This window comes from Oncorhynchus tshawytscha, linkage group LG08 (assembly GCF_018296145.1).
Source record: "Oncorhynchus tshawytscha isolate Ot180627B linkage group LG08, Otsh_v2.0, whole genome shotgun sequence".
Classification (NCBI taxonomy): domain Eukaryota; kingdom Metazoa; phylum Chordata; class Actinopteri; order Salmoniformes; family Salmonidae; genus Oncorhynchus; species Oncorhynchus tshawytscha.
Genome location: NC_056436.1, coordinates 23,490,835 through 23,510,918, shown reverse-complemented (window position 1 = coordinate 23,510,918; position 20,084 = coordinate 23,490,835). Strand labels below are relative to the sequence as shown.

The 20,084-nt window shown below is 43.8% G+C and overlaps 1 pseudogene; it reads left to right on the top strand.

The window, feature by feature from the left end:
* The first annotated feature begins 6,835 nt into the window (after nt 1-6,835).
* On the top strand, nt 6,836-7,637 carry LOC112256776 (annotated as a pseudogene).
* The last annotated feature ends 12,447 nt before the right edge of the window (nt 7,638-20,084 follow it).

Below are 20,084 nucleotides of genomic sequence, written 5' to 3'. Positions count from 1 at the left end.
TCAGCAATGGGTGCGGCTGAAATAGCTAAATCCACTAGGTTCAAGGGGTGTCCACATAAACTATATATAGAAGTATGTCACCAATAGGCCTACTGCTGCATTGGTCTATAGGCTATGAGTTCCATGCACTAACTTCTTTAGCCACCAATGGATCACGGTGCATCAATGTGTCCATATGGCAGAGGTTGGTGATCTCACATTAATTGACCTTTAAATTTGAGATTTTTGTCATCTTAATTCACATTTTTATGATTAACCAGGTGACAATAATTTTGAGAAATTAAAAAGTTATTATTGAAATGAAATTGTTCCACGAAAATGATCATGTGAAAATCCTAACTGGCTCGCAGAATGGAAGGATATCTTGTAAGCTTCCCCAAACTTGAAACTCACGCGCCGCCTTTGAAGTCTTTATAAAATAATTGCCTCCACGTTTCCATGGTGGGATTTTGCCTGTAGACTACTTTAAAGCAAGGTAAAATATGCATCACAATATGAAATACAACACTCAGGTTTCGAACAATTAGGTATGTTTTCAAAATGCATAGTGCCTCCAGCTTACATTGTAAAGTGGTGGATGACGCGCTGATAGCCTGTTGCCTGCATCTGAATGGTGAATGGGAGGAGCACCTTAAATTACCAGTTGAGAAATAAATATAGTAGCTCTTCAAATCGTGCACCAAATCTTTTTTGGACATACGTTTGCCTTTAGAATTGTTTCACATTGAATGGGCTTATAAAAGCACATTTTACTACAGCAGAAACCAACTGAGGAGCTGCAGGAGAAATCCCACTTAAAATAGGCTCTGTATGCTGTGCATAATTGTGTTGGATAAATAAGATACATGATGACTAAGGAAAATATGCACAGGCCAATTGAATTACATTAAAATTGAAAATGAACCCATAGACAGATAAGCATGACTGTCAAATATAATTTCCATCAATGAATAAAAACGTATTTTGCAATGGGATTTTTTGTCTTCACCGGTAGTTTTATTTAAAATGGGGGGGGGGATTGCAGACTAATGGAAACCCTGGTGTGTGTGTGATGTCTCCAGTATGCTTGTCTCTCTCATGTCTCTGCTTGACACAAATGTGATCTTATGTGCCCAAATGCAAGAGAACTCAGTAACCATGGCAACAGCTGCAACAGCTGCCTCAGCCCATTGCCTCAGGTTGAGTGTAACGGCCCAGGACTGGCACGTGGCTGAGTAAAATGAGGGAGATGTGAAGTAAAGAGGGAATACAATTGGGGAAGGAGTGAAAGAGCGTGCGGCTGTGGCACACTACCCCTAAAAGGAAAATGAGCTGAGTGAAACATACTGAGAATGTAATGTACTGGTAAATACACACATGCTAACATAATCCATCTAATGATAACCTTTTCAAATTACCAGTGATTTCAATCTTCCCCTGGGTCCCATCAGTGATCTACTGAATATTATAAACCAGGTAGTTGGGGTCCTGGATGCTGATTGGCTCGAACAGCATTTCAGCCATGTGTACAGTATATCAGCCATTATACAATGGCTGGGTCTAATCCTGAATGCTGATTGGTTAAAAGTGCATTCCAGCCAGTGTCTGTTCCACAAGTTACCACCAGCTAAATCTACGACGTTAAAATGCCAATTTAGTCTGTTCCATCAGCCTGTCTCATCAATGGGCTCCCGACTGGCGCAGCGGTCTAAGGCACTGCATCTCAGTGCTAGAGGTGTCACTACAGATCCTGGTTCAATTCCAGGCTGAATCACAACCGGAGCCCCGAGTGTATGGCAATGGAACATTTAGAACGAAAGACTGGATTGCTTACATAGATACAGAACAAAAAGACTGAATGACTGGTTGCGTCTCTGGCAACCGAATCAATAGAATGAACGACCAGCTGGCTTGGTTAGCAATACTAGATTTGTTTTGGGACTATTTATTGTGGAAGGATGAAATAGTATGAATAAATTCATCAAAATAACATGGATAAAAATATGTCAATCATTATTTGAGTATGTTGGTAACCCGTTGTATAAAAGTGATAATGCCCTCGAAGCTGGTGTTTGGAGGATATATTAGCACAGTTTGCCGGCCCTCTACGAATATATCCTCCAAACACCGGCTTCTCGGGCACTATCACTTAACTATACCATGGGTATGACACAGAAATACCTGTTTACTGTTACATTTATGTTGGTAACCAGTTTATAATAATAATATTATAATATTATCATTTGTGGTATACGGCCAATATAGCTAAGGGCTGTACTTAAGCACAACGCAACACTGAGTGCCTGGATACAGTCCTTAGGCCTTGGTATATTGGCTATATACCACAAACCCCTGAGGTGCCTTATTGCTATTATAAACAGGTTACCAACGTAATTAGAAAAGTAAAAATACATGTTTAGTCATACCCATGGTATACGGTCTGATATTCCATGGCTTTCAGCCAATCAGCAGTCAGGGCTCAAATCACCCAGTCTATAATGGTCAAAATACCACACCCCCTCTGGCTTTGTTGCTTAAATTAAGGGCGTCTACTTCACATCCCAACCATACAACGTGTATGATGTGACGCACGTCATTTTCCAACTATCCGAGATGTGGATAAATAAGAGAAAACATTTTCCTTTATGACTCATTTCAGAACAGTACAAGTGCAGAGCAGGGGCACCAACAATGAGCTTGAGGGGTTGGAGTATTAACGCACATGTACTTTATCAAATGAGCCATGCCAAAGAGAAAGGGGGATAGATTGCTGCTGGCTAGGTCTCATGTTGCTAGTGCTCAATGGAGTGCCTTGAGCTGGAGTGTGTGCTTGTGGCACGGGGGAAAGATGGCCGTTTGTGTACTGCTGTGACAGGTATTCACCAAACACTGGCACTATCGCCTCTCCAGTGTCCAATTCACCCCTCTGATCAAGTGTGTGTGTGTGTGTGTGTGTGTGTAGAGGAGGGTATGTGGTGGCGGCCACTTTACCCCTCTGGTCTCGGGACAAGTGTGTGTAAGGGGCTGAGATTTGAGAGAGTTGTGGTCAGTTCCCTTGAGGCGTCTGAAAATGGCAACAGCCAAACGTAGAGGAGAAACCGAGACACACATGCTCCTCATTTAACATGTCCAGACCGGGAGATACATGCTCCTCATTTAACATGTCCAGACCGAGACACATGCTCCTCATTTAACATGTCCAGACCGGGAGATACATGCTCCTCATTTAACATGTCCAGACCGAGAGATACATGCTCCTCATTTAACATGTCCAGACCGAGACACATGCTCCTCATTTAACATGTCCAGACCGATTTAACATGACACATGCTCCTCATTTAACATGTCCAGACCGAGAGATACATGCTCCTCATTTAACATGTCCAGACCGAGACACATGCTCCTCATTTAACATGTCCAGACCGAGACACATGCTCCTCATTTAACATGTCCAGACCGAGATACATGCTCCTCATTTAACATGTCCAGACCGAGACACATGCTCCTCATTTAACATGTCCAGACCGAGATACATGCTCCTCATTTAACATGTCCAGACCGAGACAAATGCTCCTCATTTAACAAGCCCAGACCGAGACACATGCTCCTCATTTAACATGTCCAGACCGAGAGATACATGCTCCTCATTTAACATGTCCAGACCGAGAGATACATGCTCCTCATTTAACATGTCCAGACCGAGACACATGCTCCTCATTTAACATGTCCAGACCGAGAGATACATGCTCCTCATTTAACATGTCAAGACCGAGAGACATGGTCCTTATTTAACCAACAACGAGCAACTTCAGGACACTCCTGAGTGAGCCACTCTATAAGGAAGGACAAATCACTAGCCTGTCCTGAGTGGATCCAGTGTTAGCGGTGCGCTAGGTAATGAATATATCAACTGGACTGGCCCTGGATCCATTATGGTTTAAATGAATGAACCATTGAACAATATCCTCTGCTACTCTGCGGAGTGAGTGTGTATGTGGAATGATTGTGTGTGTGTTCCTGTGTACTTGTGTGTGTTCCTGTGTATGTATGTGTGTGTTGCTGTGTACGTGTGCGTGTGTTGCTGTGTACGTGTGCGTGTGTTGCTGTGTACGTGTGCATGTGTTGCTGTGTACGTGTGCGTGTGTTGCTGTGTACGTGTGCGTGTGTTGCTGTGTACGTGTGCGTGTGTTGCTGTGTACGTGTGCGTGTGTTGCTGTGTACGTGTGCATGTTTTGCTGTGTATAGTACCAGTCAAAAGTTTGAACTCATCTACTCATTGGAGGGTTTTTCTTTACTTTTACTATTTTCTACATTGTAGAATAATAGTGAAGACATCAAAACTATGAAATAACACATATGGAATCATATGGTGATAGGAGACATGGATATAATTTAATTTAATTGTATTATTATATGTAGTAGAAAGCGATGGGTTAGAAGAAGCCTACATAACCAACCCATGAAGTAAAATTGAACATCCATATATGGCCAGCTATGTAAACTTTAATATTGATTCATACTGCAAAAGATGTCGGTCAATTGGTAACATACATTTTTGTCTTCTTCTAATGCCCCTTAAGGGCAAAGTAATCTAAAAGTAACTGAACGTAATCAGATTATGTTACTGAGTATGGATAATCCAAAAGTTACTGATTACAATTTTGGACAGGTAACTAGTAACTGTAACGAATCACATTTAGAAAGTAACCTACCCAACCCTGTTGGTACTGTGCGTGTGTTTCTGTTTATACGTGTGTGTTTCTGTGTGTATGTGTTATTATCCTGGTAGAAATAAGGGTTGGGCTCTGACTCTCCCACTCCATTGAAGTCCTCCACGTTGAGGAGCTGGAAGTTGAAGGTCAGGCCAGGGTTAGGGGCCTGGAACTGGGGCAGCAGCTGTACGTGGGGCAGGTTCTCCAGCTGCTTATTGCGGCAGTTATATAGATTACACAGACTGGAGGAGAGATGGAGAACCATGCTAGCATTAGCATCAGAGAAAGATTCACCATTCATTCCTATGGTTAGGGAGAGCCAACATAGTATTAGCATTAAAGAGATTCACTATTAACCACTTTAGCTTAGCGTCCATGTTAGTTAGTATACATAGAGGGCACCAGAGGTAATATAAACTCAAGTGACTATCCACTAAACTGACTAGATAATTAGCCAGGGAGACATGACCATATTCGCGTGTATCAACTGGTATTTAGCAACTATTGGATCATGGACGTACCAAGGGTTTTTTAATTGGCTAACAGACTAGTTATTTTCGTCTCGTCTTGTGTTTAAAAGGATTAAAAGATGTCACACACACTAACCAAATATTGTGTTGATATTTTTGCACGAATGTTTGATGATCAAAAACAGCATGATAAAGTATTTTCAAATTTCAAAATGATTTTGTACATGTTCAGACATGTTTGTTTGATTATAGATAATAAAAAAATATAAAATCAAATGTTTTTATTTATAAATCCCTTTTTACATCAGCAAATGTCAAAGTGCTTAAAAAGAAACCCAGCTTAAAACCCCAAACAGCAAGCAATGCAATGCAATATGTACTGAGCATTTCTGTTTTAACCATATTCACTGTTATGTCCCCAGTGCGCCTAACCCACCTGGTACGGGCACGTCCCTGATCATCCAGGTCAACGGTGGGTACCCCCAGGCGTACGAAGCGGGAGAACAGGGACTGCTCCATGTTGGAGTACTTCTGGAAGACCATGATCTTAATGACAGGGGGCAGCTGCTGGTGGTCTCCTATCATGATCCAACGCTTCCAACCTGCTGTAACCGTCCTCTGGGTTCTAGAGAGGAAATATACTGTAGGTCAGTGTCAAGGTTCAAGGCCAGTTCAGTTCTTCTCCACAGAGACCATAGAGTGTTTGAGGGAAAATGACTGCCCATGCATTACCAGTTAAAAAAAAAAAAAAAATGTTGATTGTAAAAGAAAGATTTGCTTAAAGCTGCAATATGTACATTTTTGGGCGACCCGACCAAGCAGTAGATCTGTTCTATGTGCCCCATTGCTATGCTTTCTGTGCTTTGTTTTTGAGTCTTACATTCGGTTTTGTACACCAGATTCAAACAGCTGAAAATACAATACTTTTGGTTATGGAAAATATATTTCACAGCGATTTAGATGGTACAATGATTCTCAACACTACACCTGCTTGTTTTGTCACAAACTGAAATTAGGCAAACTATTAGAATTTTAGCAACCAGGAAATGGCAGAGTGATTTATGCATAGTGCATCTTTAATTATGGAAATGTCTTTCTTTAGAATGATTAGATCTGATTGTATGGTGGTGATTAGCTAGTTAATCTCTGTGTCAGTGTTGCTTTAGTTTAGCGCTCCCTCCCACAGTGTACAAGCGTTCCACTAGGACAGCTCATAGACTGGTGTTCAAGTGGAGACATATTGCAGCATTAGTGTGTGTTGGTGGTGAACATGTGTTGGGTGCTGACGTTCTTTGCATTTGTCTGTTGCCTCACAAAAGCACAGACCCCTGGAGAATAGCTGTACGCCTTCTCTCCCTGTTTCCTTATCCCTACTTTCTTTCTCTTTTCACAAGCAGCGAAAACATTCATTCGGCCTGCCTTGCATTTCAAACACCCCTCATCACCACGGCACCTCTTTTCACATCTGTTCTTCACCTGCTTTCGTTCTCTCCATTCTCACCCCTCTCTGCCTGTTAACTGAGTGGTGAACTCTGCGCTCCTTCATCGCCCTCCAGCTGGACCACAGGACCGTGTCGCGGTGTCAGATACAACCTGGAAACAACTATCTGCACCAATGCAAAGCTCCAAGCAACTGAAGCAAAGTTACAATATTCCTGCAAAACTTCCAGAAGTATGTCTGTCCCTCCATCATATCTGCAAAGGACATCTTCAACAAAGTATATGGTTTTGAATAAGTGAAACTTGATGTCAAGACCAAGTCTTCAAATGGAGTAGAATTCAAAACCTCTAGCTCGTCCAACACTGACACTAGCAAAGTCAATGGCAACTTGGAGACAAATGGGGTGAATACGAGAAGAGAAGTGGACCACAGACCACACTCTGGGGACTGAGATCACCATTGAAGATCAGGCAACCAAAGGACTGGAACTTATGTTCAACACACAATTCTCACTAAATTCTGGCAAGAAGAGTGGGAAGGTGAAAACTGCCTATAAGTGTGAATACGTCAACCTGGGAGTGGATGTAGACTGACTTTGCAGGCCCGGCCATGCATGGGGCAGCGGTGGCCGGGTATGAGGGATGGCTGGCTGGCTACCAGATGACCTTCGACACAGCCAAGTCCAAAATGACCCAGAGCAACGTTGCTGTCAGCTACAAGACAGGAGACTAACAGCTACACACCAATGTTAGCGATGGCGAGAGAGTCCATCTACCAGAAGGTGAATGACAAGCTGGAGACAGCTGTGAACCTTGTCTGGACAGCAGGCAGCAACAGCATCTGCTTTGGCATCGCTGCCAAGTACCAGCTGGACTCCAGTGCCTAATATCCGCTAAAGTTAACAGGTTCGTAGGAGTTAGCTACACCCAGACACTGCGGCCAGGTATGAAAATCACCCTGTCTGCAATGGTCGATGGCAAGTACATCAACACCGGTGGCCACAAACGGGGAATGGGCCTGGAGCTAGAGGCATAAGTATCTAGCTAACCTGTCTAGTGAAGTCGTCATATTTAATATTTGACAGAATAGCAGAATAATCTGGCCTGATGTATTTCCAGCCAAACAACCCTTAAGGGATGTCTCAAAGGAAAGGGATGAATCTAATCTAAAGCAACAACATACATAACATAGCCCTCAGTTCTGTCAGTTAGATGGATCCCCAAACCATTAGCTACTGTCATTTCCTTTCAGTTGGTTTGTAGTCAGTCATCCTGTGTGTTCTACAGTAGCCAAGTACTACTAGGTCTGCTATTTATTCAGTCATGTAGCCCTATACTGTGTTGTACCACTAGTGAAAAACATCCTCCTCAAACAGAGCATTCCTTCTGCATCTTTTACATATGCTTTAGTGGTTTGGCTCATTGGATTGGACAATACTCATTGGGCAATACGAAGAGGGTTACATGAAGACACACTACATATACACAGAAGTATGTATGTGGACAACCCTTCAAATGTGTGGATTCGGCTATTTCAGCCACACCCATTGCTGACAGGTGTACAAAGCACACCGCCAGGCAATCTCCATAAAAAAAACATTGGCAGTAGAATGGCCTTAGTGAAGAGCTCAGTGACTGTGAACGTGGCACTGTCTGTTCAGTCGCGAAGTTGTAGGTCACACAAGCTCACAGAACGGGACTGCCGAGTGCTGAAGCACGTAAAAATCGTCTGTCCTCGGTTGCAACACTCACTAGAGTTCCAAACTGCCTCTGGAAGCAATGTCGGCACAAGAACTGGTCATCCGGAGCTTCATGAAATGGATTTCCATAGCCGAGCAGCCACACATATGCCTAAGATCACCATTCTTTATTTATTTTATTTTACCTTTATTTAACTAGGCAAGTCAGTTAAGAACAAATTCTTAATTTCAATGATGGCCTAGGAACAGTGGGTTAACTGCCTGTTCAGGGGCAGAACGACAGAATTGTACCTTGTCAGCTCGGGGGTTTGAACTTGCAACGCTCTAACCACTAGGCTACCCTGCCGCCCCATGAGCAAAGCCAAGTGTTGTCTGGAGTGGTGTAAAGCTTGATGCCATTGGACTCTGGCACAGTGGAAAAGCATTCTCTGGAGTGATGAATTATGCTTCACCATCTGGCAGTCTGACGGATTAATGTGGGTTTGGCTGATGCCAGGAGAACACTACCTGCTGAATGCATAGTGCCAACTGTAATGTTTGGTGGATGAGGAATAAACGTCTGGGGTGGTTTTTCATGGTTCCGGATAGGCCCCTTAGTTTCCTTGGAGGGAAATCTTAACACTACAGCATACAATGACATTCTAGACGATTCTGTGCTTCCAACTTTGTGGCAACAGTTTGGGGACGGCCCGTTCCTGTTTCAGCATGACAATGTCCCCGTGGACAAAGCGAGGCCCGAACAGAAATGGTTTGTCGAGACCGGTGTGGAAGAACTTGACTGGCCTGCACAGAGCCCTGACCTCAACCCCATTGAACACCTTTGGGATTAATTTAAATGGCGACTGCGAGCCATGCCTACTCGCCCAACCTCACTTATGCTCGTGGCTGAATGGAAGCAAATCCCCGGAGCAATGTTCCATCTTCTAGTGGAAAGCCTTCCCAGAAGATTGGAGGCTGCTATAGCAGCAAATGGGCGACCAACTCCATATTAATGGTCATGATAAATGTTCGACCAAGCAGGTCCACATACTTTTGGTCATGTAGTGTATATCCATCAATTTAAAAATATATATATATATGTTATCATTATATTATGTGACAAACCCAAACTGTTGCTGTTTTGCACACTTACTAGCAAATTATATTGTAGCTTTTTACATGTATTATTTATATCCCATCTTTGCCTGATTCCTTTGGACATATAGTAGCATTCGGTTAGCAATGCACTGCATGTTGTCAGGGCGGCTCCTACTCAGAATGCTTATCAGAGAGACCTTCAAACCTCAATCTATTTTATTGGTTGATGATATATATATATGAACAAACATTTCAACGCAACCTGTAAAGTGTAGGTCCCATGTTTCATGAAATAAAAGATCCCAGAAATTCATTTCTCCTTTGCCATTTCTCCTTTGTGTGGCATATCAAGAAGCTGATTAAACAACATGATCATTACACAGGTGTACCTTGTGCTGGGGACAATAAAAGGCCACTAAAATGTGCAGTTTTGTCACACAACACAATGCCACAGATATCTCAAGTTGAGGGAAAGTGCAATTAGCATGCTGACTGCAGGATTTTCTACCAGAGCTAATGCCAGATAAAAAAATGTTTTATTTCTCTACCATAACCCACCTTCAAGAGAATTTGAGAGTACATCCAACCGGCCTCACAACCACAGAACAGGTGTAACCACGCCAGCCCTGAACCTCCACATCAATCCATTTTCTGAGACCAGCCACCCAGACAGTTGATGAAACTGAGGAGTATTTCTGTCTGTAATAAAGCCCTTTTGTGGGGAATAACTCATTCTGATTGGCTGGGTCTGGCTCCCCAGTGGGTGGGGCTATGCCCTCCCAGGACCACCCATAGCTGCACCCCTGCCTAGTCATTGTTCAGTATATTTAGCTAATATTCTTCAGGATATGTTAATTATGCTTATTGAACAATTAACATATCCTGGCAGTCATTGGCAGACCCGTACTATCTTGATTACCCAACCTGCTTCCTGGTTGAACATGGTAATATAAATTGCACGACAACGCCAAATGCGATTTTCTGGGTGTGATTAGAAAGGAAAAGTTTACCTATTTTAACTGAGTGTATCCTCCAGGTCCCCTTCCCATAGCTGTGTATAAATTATATGACTGGGACAATGATCAGAAACCAAGTCCACTTGTGTATGTCTACCTTTACAATAAAGTCCTTACACAAGTAAAATATATACCCTACCAGTCAAAAGTTTGGACACACCTACTCATTCCAAGGTTTTACTTTATTTTTAATACATGCAACATTGTAGAATAATCGTGAACTATGAGCGTGCAAAGCTGTCATCAAGGCAAAGGGTGGCTACTTTGAAGAATCAAATATAAAATATATTTTGACTTATTTCACACTTTTTTGGTTACTACATGATTCCATGTGTGTTATTTCATAGTTTTGATGTCTTCACTATTATTATACAATGTAGAAATTAGTACAAATAAAGAAAAAGTAGGTGTCCAAAAACGTTTGACTGGTTTTTACACAAAATAAAATGTACAAAAAATTGTCCTCCATATATCTGCCTGGTACACTGAATGTAGGAGAGTAGGGTAGAGACTGATGAGTTAGCTCAGCTGCTGCTGATTAGGAGGGAGAGTTTAATAAGTACTTGCCCCAGACAAACTTAATCTTACCAAGGCTTGTAAGTCAAACCTGATTCAATCACCGATAGGGATGCAATGGAAAGAAAACGAGAGGGGATATGGGGAAGGTGGATTCTCGTTACCATGCGTAGCGTATACTACAACAGAAGGCATCATGGGCTGGATGTTATAGCATTGGTTAGAGCAAGAGGAGACTAAGAGGTCATTGGTCAGGTTGATGTGGCTTAATGGTCTCCTCTAAACAGACCCTTGTGTAATCTGAGGATATTATGCCCCAGCATTGACATCCCAATAGAGTACCCCAGTATGAGTCATAACACCCATAAAACATAGAGGTCAAACAGGGAAATGGTGGCAATCTTTTTCCCCCCATTCATTTTTCCCATAGGGGATTGTAGAAACACATAAAATAAGGGCTGTGTTTTGTGTTTTGATAACCGTGTAAATCTCTAGGACAAGGTGACTGATCAACATATTTGCCTGTATTAACCCCCCAAAAATGAAATGCTAATGTGGCTATCAAAAAGAACTACAAATACCATGATGATCTGGACAAGACTGCCGAATCGAGGCAAAGGTAAGATTCTCTGGATTAACTATCTAATGTTAGCTAAATGTAGTAATGTCCTTTAGTAGCAGCTTCTATAAATAGGCTAGAATTCTTTAATCAAATCTAATTTTATTTGTCACATACACATGGTTAGCAGACGTTAATGCGAGTGTAGCGAAATGCTTGTGCTTCTAGATCCGACCATGTAGTAATATCTAACATGTAATCTAACAATTTCACAACAACTACCTTATACACACAAGTGTAAAGGAATGAATAAGAATACTGTATGTACATAAAAACATACATGGATGAGTGATGGTCGAATGGCATAGGCAAGATGCAGTAGATGGTATAGAATACAGTATATACATATGAGATGAGTAGTGTAGGGTATGTAAACATTATATAAAGTGGCATAGTTTAAAGTGACTAGCGATACATTTATTACATCCATATTTTAATTATTAAAGTGTCTAGAGATTGAGTCAGTATGTTGGCAGCAGCCACTCAATGTTAGTGATGGCTGTTAGTGATGGCCTTGAAAAACAGCTTCTGTCTCTCGGTCCCAACTTTGATGCACCTGTACTGACCTCGCATTCTGGATGATAGTGGGGTGAACAGGCAGTGGCTCGGGTGGTTGTTGTACTTGATGATCTTTTTAGCCTTCCTGTGACATCGGGTGGTGTAGGTGTCCTGGAGGGCAGGTAGTTTGCCCGCGGTGATGCGTTGTGCAGACCTCACTACCCTCTGGAGAGCCTTATGGTTGTGGGCGGAGCAGTTGCCGTACCAGGCGGTGATACAGCCTGACAGGATGCATCTCGATTGTGCATCTGTAAAAGTTTGTGAGTGTTTTTGGTGACAAGCCGAATTTCTTCAGTCTCCTGAGGTTGAAGAGGCACTGTTGCACCTTCTTCACCACACTGTCTGTGTGGGTGGACCATTTCAGTTTGTCCGTGATGTGTACGCCGAGGAACCTAAAACTTTCCACCTTCTCCACTACTGTCCCATCGAGGTGGATAGGGGGGTGCTTCCTCTGTTGTTTCCTGAAGTCCACGATCATCTCCTTTGTTTTGTTGACGTTGGAGGCGTGCATGGCCACGCATTCATGGGTGAACAGGGAGTACAGGAGAGGGCTGAGGACGCACCCTTGTGGGGCCCCAGTGTTGAGGATCAGTGGGGTGGAGATGTTGTTTCCTACCCTCACCACCTGGGGGCAGCCCGTCAGGAAGTCCAGGACCCAGTTGCACAGGGTGGGGTCGAGACCCAGAGTCTCGAGCTTAATGACGAGATTGGAGAGTACTATGGTGTTAAATGTTGAGCTGTAGTCGATGAACAGCATTCTTACATAGGTATTCCTCTTGTCCAGATGGGTTAGGGCAGTGTGCAGTGTGATTGTGTCGTCTGTGGATCTATTGGGGCGGCAAGCAAATTGGAGTGGGTCTAGGGTGTCAGGTAGGGTGGAGGTGATATGATCCTTGACTAGTCTCTCAAAGCCCCTCATGATGACGGAGGTGAGTGCTACGGGGCGATAGTCATTTAGCTCAGTTGCCTTAGCTTTCTTGGGAACTGGAACAATGGTGGCCCTCTTGAATCATGTGGGAACAGCAGACTGGGATAAGGATTGACAAACCAGCTGGTTTGCGCATGCTCTCAGGACGCGGCTAAGGATGCCGTCTGGGCCAGCAGCTTTACGAGGATTTACACGTTTAAATGCTTTTCTCACATTGGCTGCGGTGCAGGTTTTGGTAGCGGACCGTGTCGTTGACACTGTATTGTCCTCAAAGCGAGCAAAGAAGTTATTTAGTTTGTCTGGGAGCAGGACATCGTGGTCCGCGATGGGGCTGGTTTTCTTTTTGTAGTCCGTGATTGACTGTAGACCCTGCCACATACCTCTCATGTCTGAGCCGTTGAATTGAGACTCTACCTTGCCTCTATACTGATGCGTAGCTTGTTTGATTGCCTTGATGAGGGAATAGCTACACTGATGGTATTCGTTCATGTTTCCGGTTGCCTTGCCCTGATTAAAAGCAGTGGTTCGCGCTTTCAGTTTTGCACAAATGCTGCCATCAATCCACGGTTTCTGGTTGGGGAAGGTTTTAATAGTTGCTGTGGGTACAACATCACCTATGCACTTGCTAATAAACTCGCTCACCGAATCAGCGTATTCATCAATGTAATTGTCCGACGCTATGCGGAACATATCCCAGTTCAAGTGATCGAAGCAATCTTGAAATGTGGAACCAGATTTGTCGGACCAGCGTTGAACAGACCTGAGCATGGGCGTTTCCTGTTTTAGTTTCTGGCTATAGGCTGGGAGCAACAAAATGGAGTCGTGGTCAGATTTTCCGAAAGGAGGGCGGGGCAGGGCTTTGTATGCGTTGCGGAAGTTAGAGTAACAATGGTCCAGGATTCTTTCCGCCCGGGTAGCACATTTGATATGCTGATAACATTTTGGGAGTCTTGTTTTCAGATTAGTCTTGTCAAAATCCCCAGCAACAATGAATGCAGCCTCAGGATATGTGGTTTCCAGTTTACATAGAGTTCAATGAAGTTCATTCAGGGCCATCGATGTGTCTGCTTGGGGGGATATAGACGGTTGTGATTATAATTGAAGAGAATTCTCTTGGTAGATAATGCGATCGACATTTGATTGTAAGGGATTCTAGGTCAGGTGAGCAGGTTCCTGAGTTCCTGTATGCTGTTATGATCATACCAAGTCTCGTTAATCATAAGGCATACCCCCCCACCCTTCTTACCAGAGAGATGATTGTTTCTGTTGGCGCGATACGTGAAGAAACCAGGTGGCTGTACAGACTCTGATAGCGTGTCTTGAGTGAGCCATGTTTCCGTGAAACAAAGAACGTTACAGTCTCTGATGTCTCTCTGGAAGGCAACCTTTGCTCTGATTTCATCTCTGTTGTCAAGAGACTGGACGTTGGCGAGTAGTAAACTTGGGAGCAGATGCGATGTGCCCGTCTATGGAGCCTGACCAGAAGACCGCTTCTTCTGCCCCTCCTGCGGCGCCGATGTTTTGGGTCGCCGGCTGGGATCTGATCCATTGTCCTGGGTGGTGGACCAAACAGAGGATCCGCTTCGGGAAAGGCGTATTCCTGGACGTAATGTTGGTTAAGTTGACGTTGCGCTTATATCTGATAGTTCTTCCCGGCTGTATGTAATAAAACATAAGATTTCCCGGGGTAACAATGTAGGAAATAATGCATAAAAAACAAAATACTGCATAGTTTCCTGAGAACGCGAAGCGAGGCGGCTATCTCTGTCGGCGCCAGAAACATGGACAATTCTGTGAACTGTCTTGTGCAAGTTTTAAATGGAAGCAATACCTGTTAGGAAAGGTATCAGCTAGAGCTGATGTGCAGGAGTTTGAAGGGATTTGTAGTTTTTCATGTCTACTTTGATGCCAATTAACATTTACGAATCCGAGGATAAATAGAACAGAATACAGTGCATTCGAAAGTATTCAGACCCCTTCCCTTTATGCACATTTTGTTCCGTTCCAGCCTTCTTTTAAAATGGATTTTATAAAAATGTTCCTCAACCTACACACAATACACCATAATGACAAATGTATTAAAAATAACAAACAGAAATACCTTATTTACATAAGTATTCAGACCCTTTGCTATGACACTCGAAATTGAGCTCGGGTGCATTCTGTTTCTATTGATCATCCTTGAGATGTTTCCACAACTTGATTGGAGTCCACCTGTGTTAAATTCAATGGATTGGACATGAATTGGAAAGGCACACACTTGTCTATATAAGGTTGACAGTGCATGTCAGAGCAAAATCCAAGCCATGAGATCAGAGAAATTGTTCATAGAGCACCGAGACAGGATTGTGTTGAGGAACAGACCAGGGAAATAGTACCAAAAAAGGTCTGAAGCATTGAAGGTCCCAAAGAACAGTGGCCTCCATCATTCTTAAATGGAGGAAGTTTGGAACCACCAAGACTCTTCCTAGAGATGGCTGCCCGGCCAATCTGAGAAATCAGGGGACAAGGGCTTTGGTCAGAGAGACGACCAAGAACCCAATTGTCACTCTGACGGAGCTCCAGAGTTCTTCTTTGGAAATGGGATAACCTTCCAAAAGGACATCCATCTCCGCAGCACTCCACCAATCAGGCCTTTATGGTAGTGGCCAGACGGAAGCCACAGCTCAGTAAAATGCACGACAGCCCGCTTGGAGTTTGCCAAAAGGCACCTAAAGTACTCTCACATCATGAGAAACAAGATTCTCTGGTCTGATGAAACCAATATTTAACCATTTGGCCTGAATGCTAAGCGTCACATCTGGAAGAAACCTGGCATCATCCCTACGGTGAAGCATGGTGGTGGCAGTGGGGATGTTTTTCAGTGGCAGCGACTGGGAGACTAGTCAGGATCAAGGGAAAGCTGAACGAAGAGATCCTTGATGAAAACCTGCTCCAGAGTGCTCAGACTAGGTCAAAGGCTCACCTTCCAACAGGACAATGATCCTAAGCACACAGCCAAGACAACGCAGGAGTGGTTTCAGGACAAGTCTCTGAATGTCCTTGAGTGGCCAAGTCAGATCCCGGACTTGAACCCAATCTAACATCTCTGAAAAAAGACCTGAAAAAAGCTGTGCAGTGACGCTCCCCATCCAACAGAGAACGGACAGAGAATGAGAGGATCTGCAGAGAAGAATGGGATAAACACGTCAGATACAGGTTTGCCAAGCTTGTAGCATCATACCCAGGAAGACTCGAGGCTGTAATCGTTGCCAAAGGTGCTTCAACAAAGTACTGTGTAAAGGGTCTGGATACTTATGTAAATGTAATATTTCAGTTTCTTAATTTTAATACATTTTCAAACATTTCTAAAAAAAAACGTTTTTGCTTTGTCAATATGTGTAGATTGATGAGGGGATAGGGGATGTTATAGAATAAGGCTGGAACAAAATATGGAAAAGGTCAAGGGGTCTGAATACTGTCCGAATGCACTGTATATTGGTAAAAGTCCCCTTGTCCGAGAGAGATTTACAAGGTTATCAAAACGTCACACCAGAGTAAGCCTACAAAAAACACAGCCCTTATTTTAAGTGTTTCTAATATCCCCCATGGGAAGAATGAATGGAACCATTTTCCTGTTTGACCGTAAGGTTTTATGGCTATTACGACACCTCCACTGTGGGGCTCTATAAAGACTGGATGGACCTATTCATCCTGAGTGACAGGGAATTCTCTTTTCAGGTATAGACCTGAAGATGGGCTTTAGGCCTGAATAAAGGGGTTTAGCTCTGTTGGGTTTTCAGGTCTGGCTGTAGTAATTTACCTGTAGCAGGAGGGATGAAGGTCTCAATCGCCAGGATCTGAGCTGTGTCCTCCATCAGGATGTTGTCATATTGAAAACAGAAGATAAGAAGTGTAACTGTCGAGTTGCCTCTGACTCGAGTTGCCTCTGACTGTCGAGTTGCCTCTGACTGTCGAGTTGCCTCTGACTGTCGAGTTGCCTCTGACTGTCGAGTTGCCTCTGACTCGATTTATTCTGGATCAAAAAGGGAGTTAGTGGGGGTGGCAGGGGGCGTATCTGCATTTTAAATAACATTTTAGAGGCCCCACCTCCTACACCAGCAGGTACTTGGAACAGTCCAGTCCGCTCATCAACAGCTCAAAGGCACAGAACTCCTGATTGGGGGACGGGACGGGACCAACCACCCACACACACACACTAGTAAGATGACTGCTCAGAGGTCTGGGGTTAGGTTTAGAGGTTAAATTGTCAGCATGGACAGGTAGTGGCAACTGGTTCTAAGGGCTGCACCACAGTGAGCAAATGTTTGTCATTAGATGATACATGATGGAAGACAATCATCCTTGGACGTAAAAGTGAAGAGTAGTATAATTAAGCAATAAGGCCCGAGTGGGTGCCTCAGAGGCAGGCTGGGTGAGAATTTAAAGGGTATGGGTTAGTGTTCAATAGAAGCTTAGTGAGCAGTGAAGCACTTCACAACAGATTCCCTTCCAAGGCCTGGTCTGAATAGGAAAAGCACGATTGGGGGTGTTTTCCTGAAAGAAGAAGCGGAGCCTTTGAGTGCACTAGAGAATACTCATATTAGATGCTTTACTACTTTAACATTAATATTAAACCCAATCAAAACATGCAATATTAAATTAGCTCTAGTTTTAATGCCTGTGGTTCCTCAGCGGTTGAAGGGTGAAATGAAGCCGGATTTCTTCCCTCCCTGGGGAGATTCACTCAGACTGAAAGGAGCGAAAGAGTGGAGGAAAAAAATAGGAAAACGGCATAGGGATGGATGTCGAGCAATCCATGCGGTCGATGTCTGTACATGCTGAGTTCATTCAGGGAAACTGACCGTGTGCGTGTGTATGCGTGGGTTCGTGCGTATGATGGCATCGTCTGCTTAGATGGCATCTCATAAACACAACCTTAATCTTTAAACACTCCTTGTAGGCAACAGACACCGAGGCGGATCACTTTCCTTCTCCTGTGATTCTAGGGGGAAGAGTCTAACATCTCTGAGCAGGGGGAGACAGACATATCTCTGCAGCACCATAATGGAAGAGGCTGAGCTGAGGTAACACAGTAAAGTACTCCAGTCTGATGTGATGCAGCCAGTGATACGGGGGATGCCAGATAAATCAAGACCACACATGTTAGGATATTACCTCCATCCAATAACTTCTTTATTGCTTCTACAAGGCCTTTGTATGGCTCCCATAAATCTCTAATGTTTTTGTTATCTCTATATAAAGACTGGATGCAACCAGGAGGGGCTGAATGCAAGTGTGCTTATATGTCAGCGTTTCCCTAAGCCGGTAATAGCCGGCTTTTGGCCGCTAAAAAATGTCAAAGCCGATAAATAAAATCACAGCCGGCCAATTGTCCTGGAGAATAAGAAAAAATACCATTGCGAAATAATGCTTTTAAGCCTATTCATTAATGGAAATACCAATCGATGTAAATACATTTGACTGGTCATGCTCATCGGTCTATTGGTCAATTTGCATAATTATGTTGAATTAAATGAGCAAATGTACACTATATTCATTATGCATCTCATTTATTACATGCTTATAGCATATAGAAACAGAGCCATGGAGTGGAAAATCTGCCAGACAGTGTGAGAGCTGCTGCTACAGCATCTCAAACAGAAAATGTATAGGCAACGGAAGGCAGGCCTCATCAGCACATCACACACCACTTTGCAATGAGCTGGAGGCAGTATGCATTTTGAAAACATATACTTGTGATTGTTTTGATCACGAGTACTGGAATATGTTCCGGTCAGCCTCAGGGAACAACATTGACTTATTCGCTGACTCGGTGAGTGCGTTTATAAAGAAGATGTTGTACCCACTGTGACTGTTAAAACCTACATTAACTAGAAACCGTGGATGGATGGTGCTATTCGTGCAAATCTGAAAACGCGATCCACCGTATTTAACCATGGAAAGAGGTCTGGGAATATGTCTGAATATAAACAGTGTAGCTATTCCCGCCCAAAGGCAATCAAACAAGCGAAATGCCAGTACAGGGACAAGGTGGAGTCGCAATTCAACGGCTCAGACACAAGATTTATGTGGCAGGGTCTACAGGAAATCACGGACCACAAAAATAAATCCAGCCATGTCATGGACACCAACGTCACGCATCCAGACGAACTAAACAGCTTCTTTGCCCGCTTTGAGGATAATGCAATGCCACCATCACGGCTCACTAACAAGGACTGCGCCACCCCCCCTTCTCCGTGGCTGACGTGAGTAAAACATTTAAACATGTTAACCCTCACAATGCTGCTGGAACAGAAGGCATCCCTAGCCACGTCCTCAAACCATGTGCAGACCAGCTGTCTGGTGTGTTTACGGACATATTCAATTGCTCCCTATCCCAGTCTGTTGTCCCCACATGCTTCAAGATGGCTACCATTGTTCCTATACCCAAGAAGGCAAAGATAACTGAACTAAATGACTACAGTTGCACTCACTTCTGTCATCATGAAGTGCTTTGAGAGACCTCCACTGTACCGGCCACCCTAGACCCACTTCAGTTTGCATACCGCCCCAACAGGTCCACAGACAACACAATCACCATCACACTGCCCTATACCATCTGGACAAAAGGAAGACCTATGTAAGAATGCTGTTCATTGACTACAGCTCAGCATTCAACGCCATAGTACCATCCGAGCTCATCATCAAGCTGGAGGCCCTGGGTCTCAACCCCGCCCTGTGCAAATGGGTCCTGGACTTTGACGGGCCGCCCCCAGGTGGTGAAGGTAGGAAACAACATCTCCACTTCGCTGACGCTCAACACTGGGGCCCCACAAAGGTTCATTCTCAGCCCCCTCCTGTATTCCCTGAACAAAGGTTCATTCTCAGCCCCCTCCTGTATTCCCTGCCTCTTCAAACTCAGGAGGCTGAAAAAATTTGGCTTGTCACCCAAAACCCTGACAAACTTTTACAGATGCACAATCAAGAGCATCCTGTCGGGGTGCATCACCGCCTGGTACGGTAGCTGCACCGCCCTCAACCGCAAGGCTCTTCAGAGGGTGGTGCGGTCTGCATAACGCATCACCGG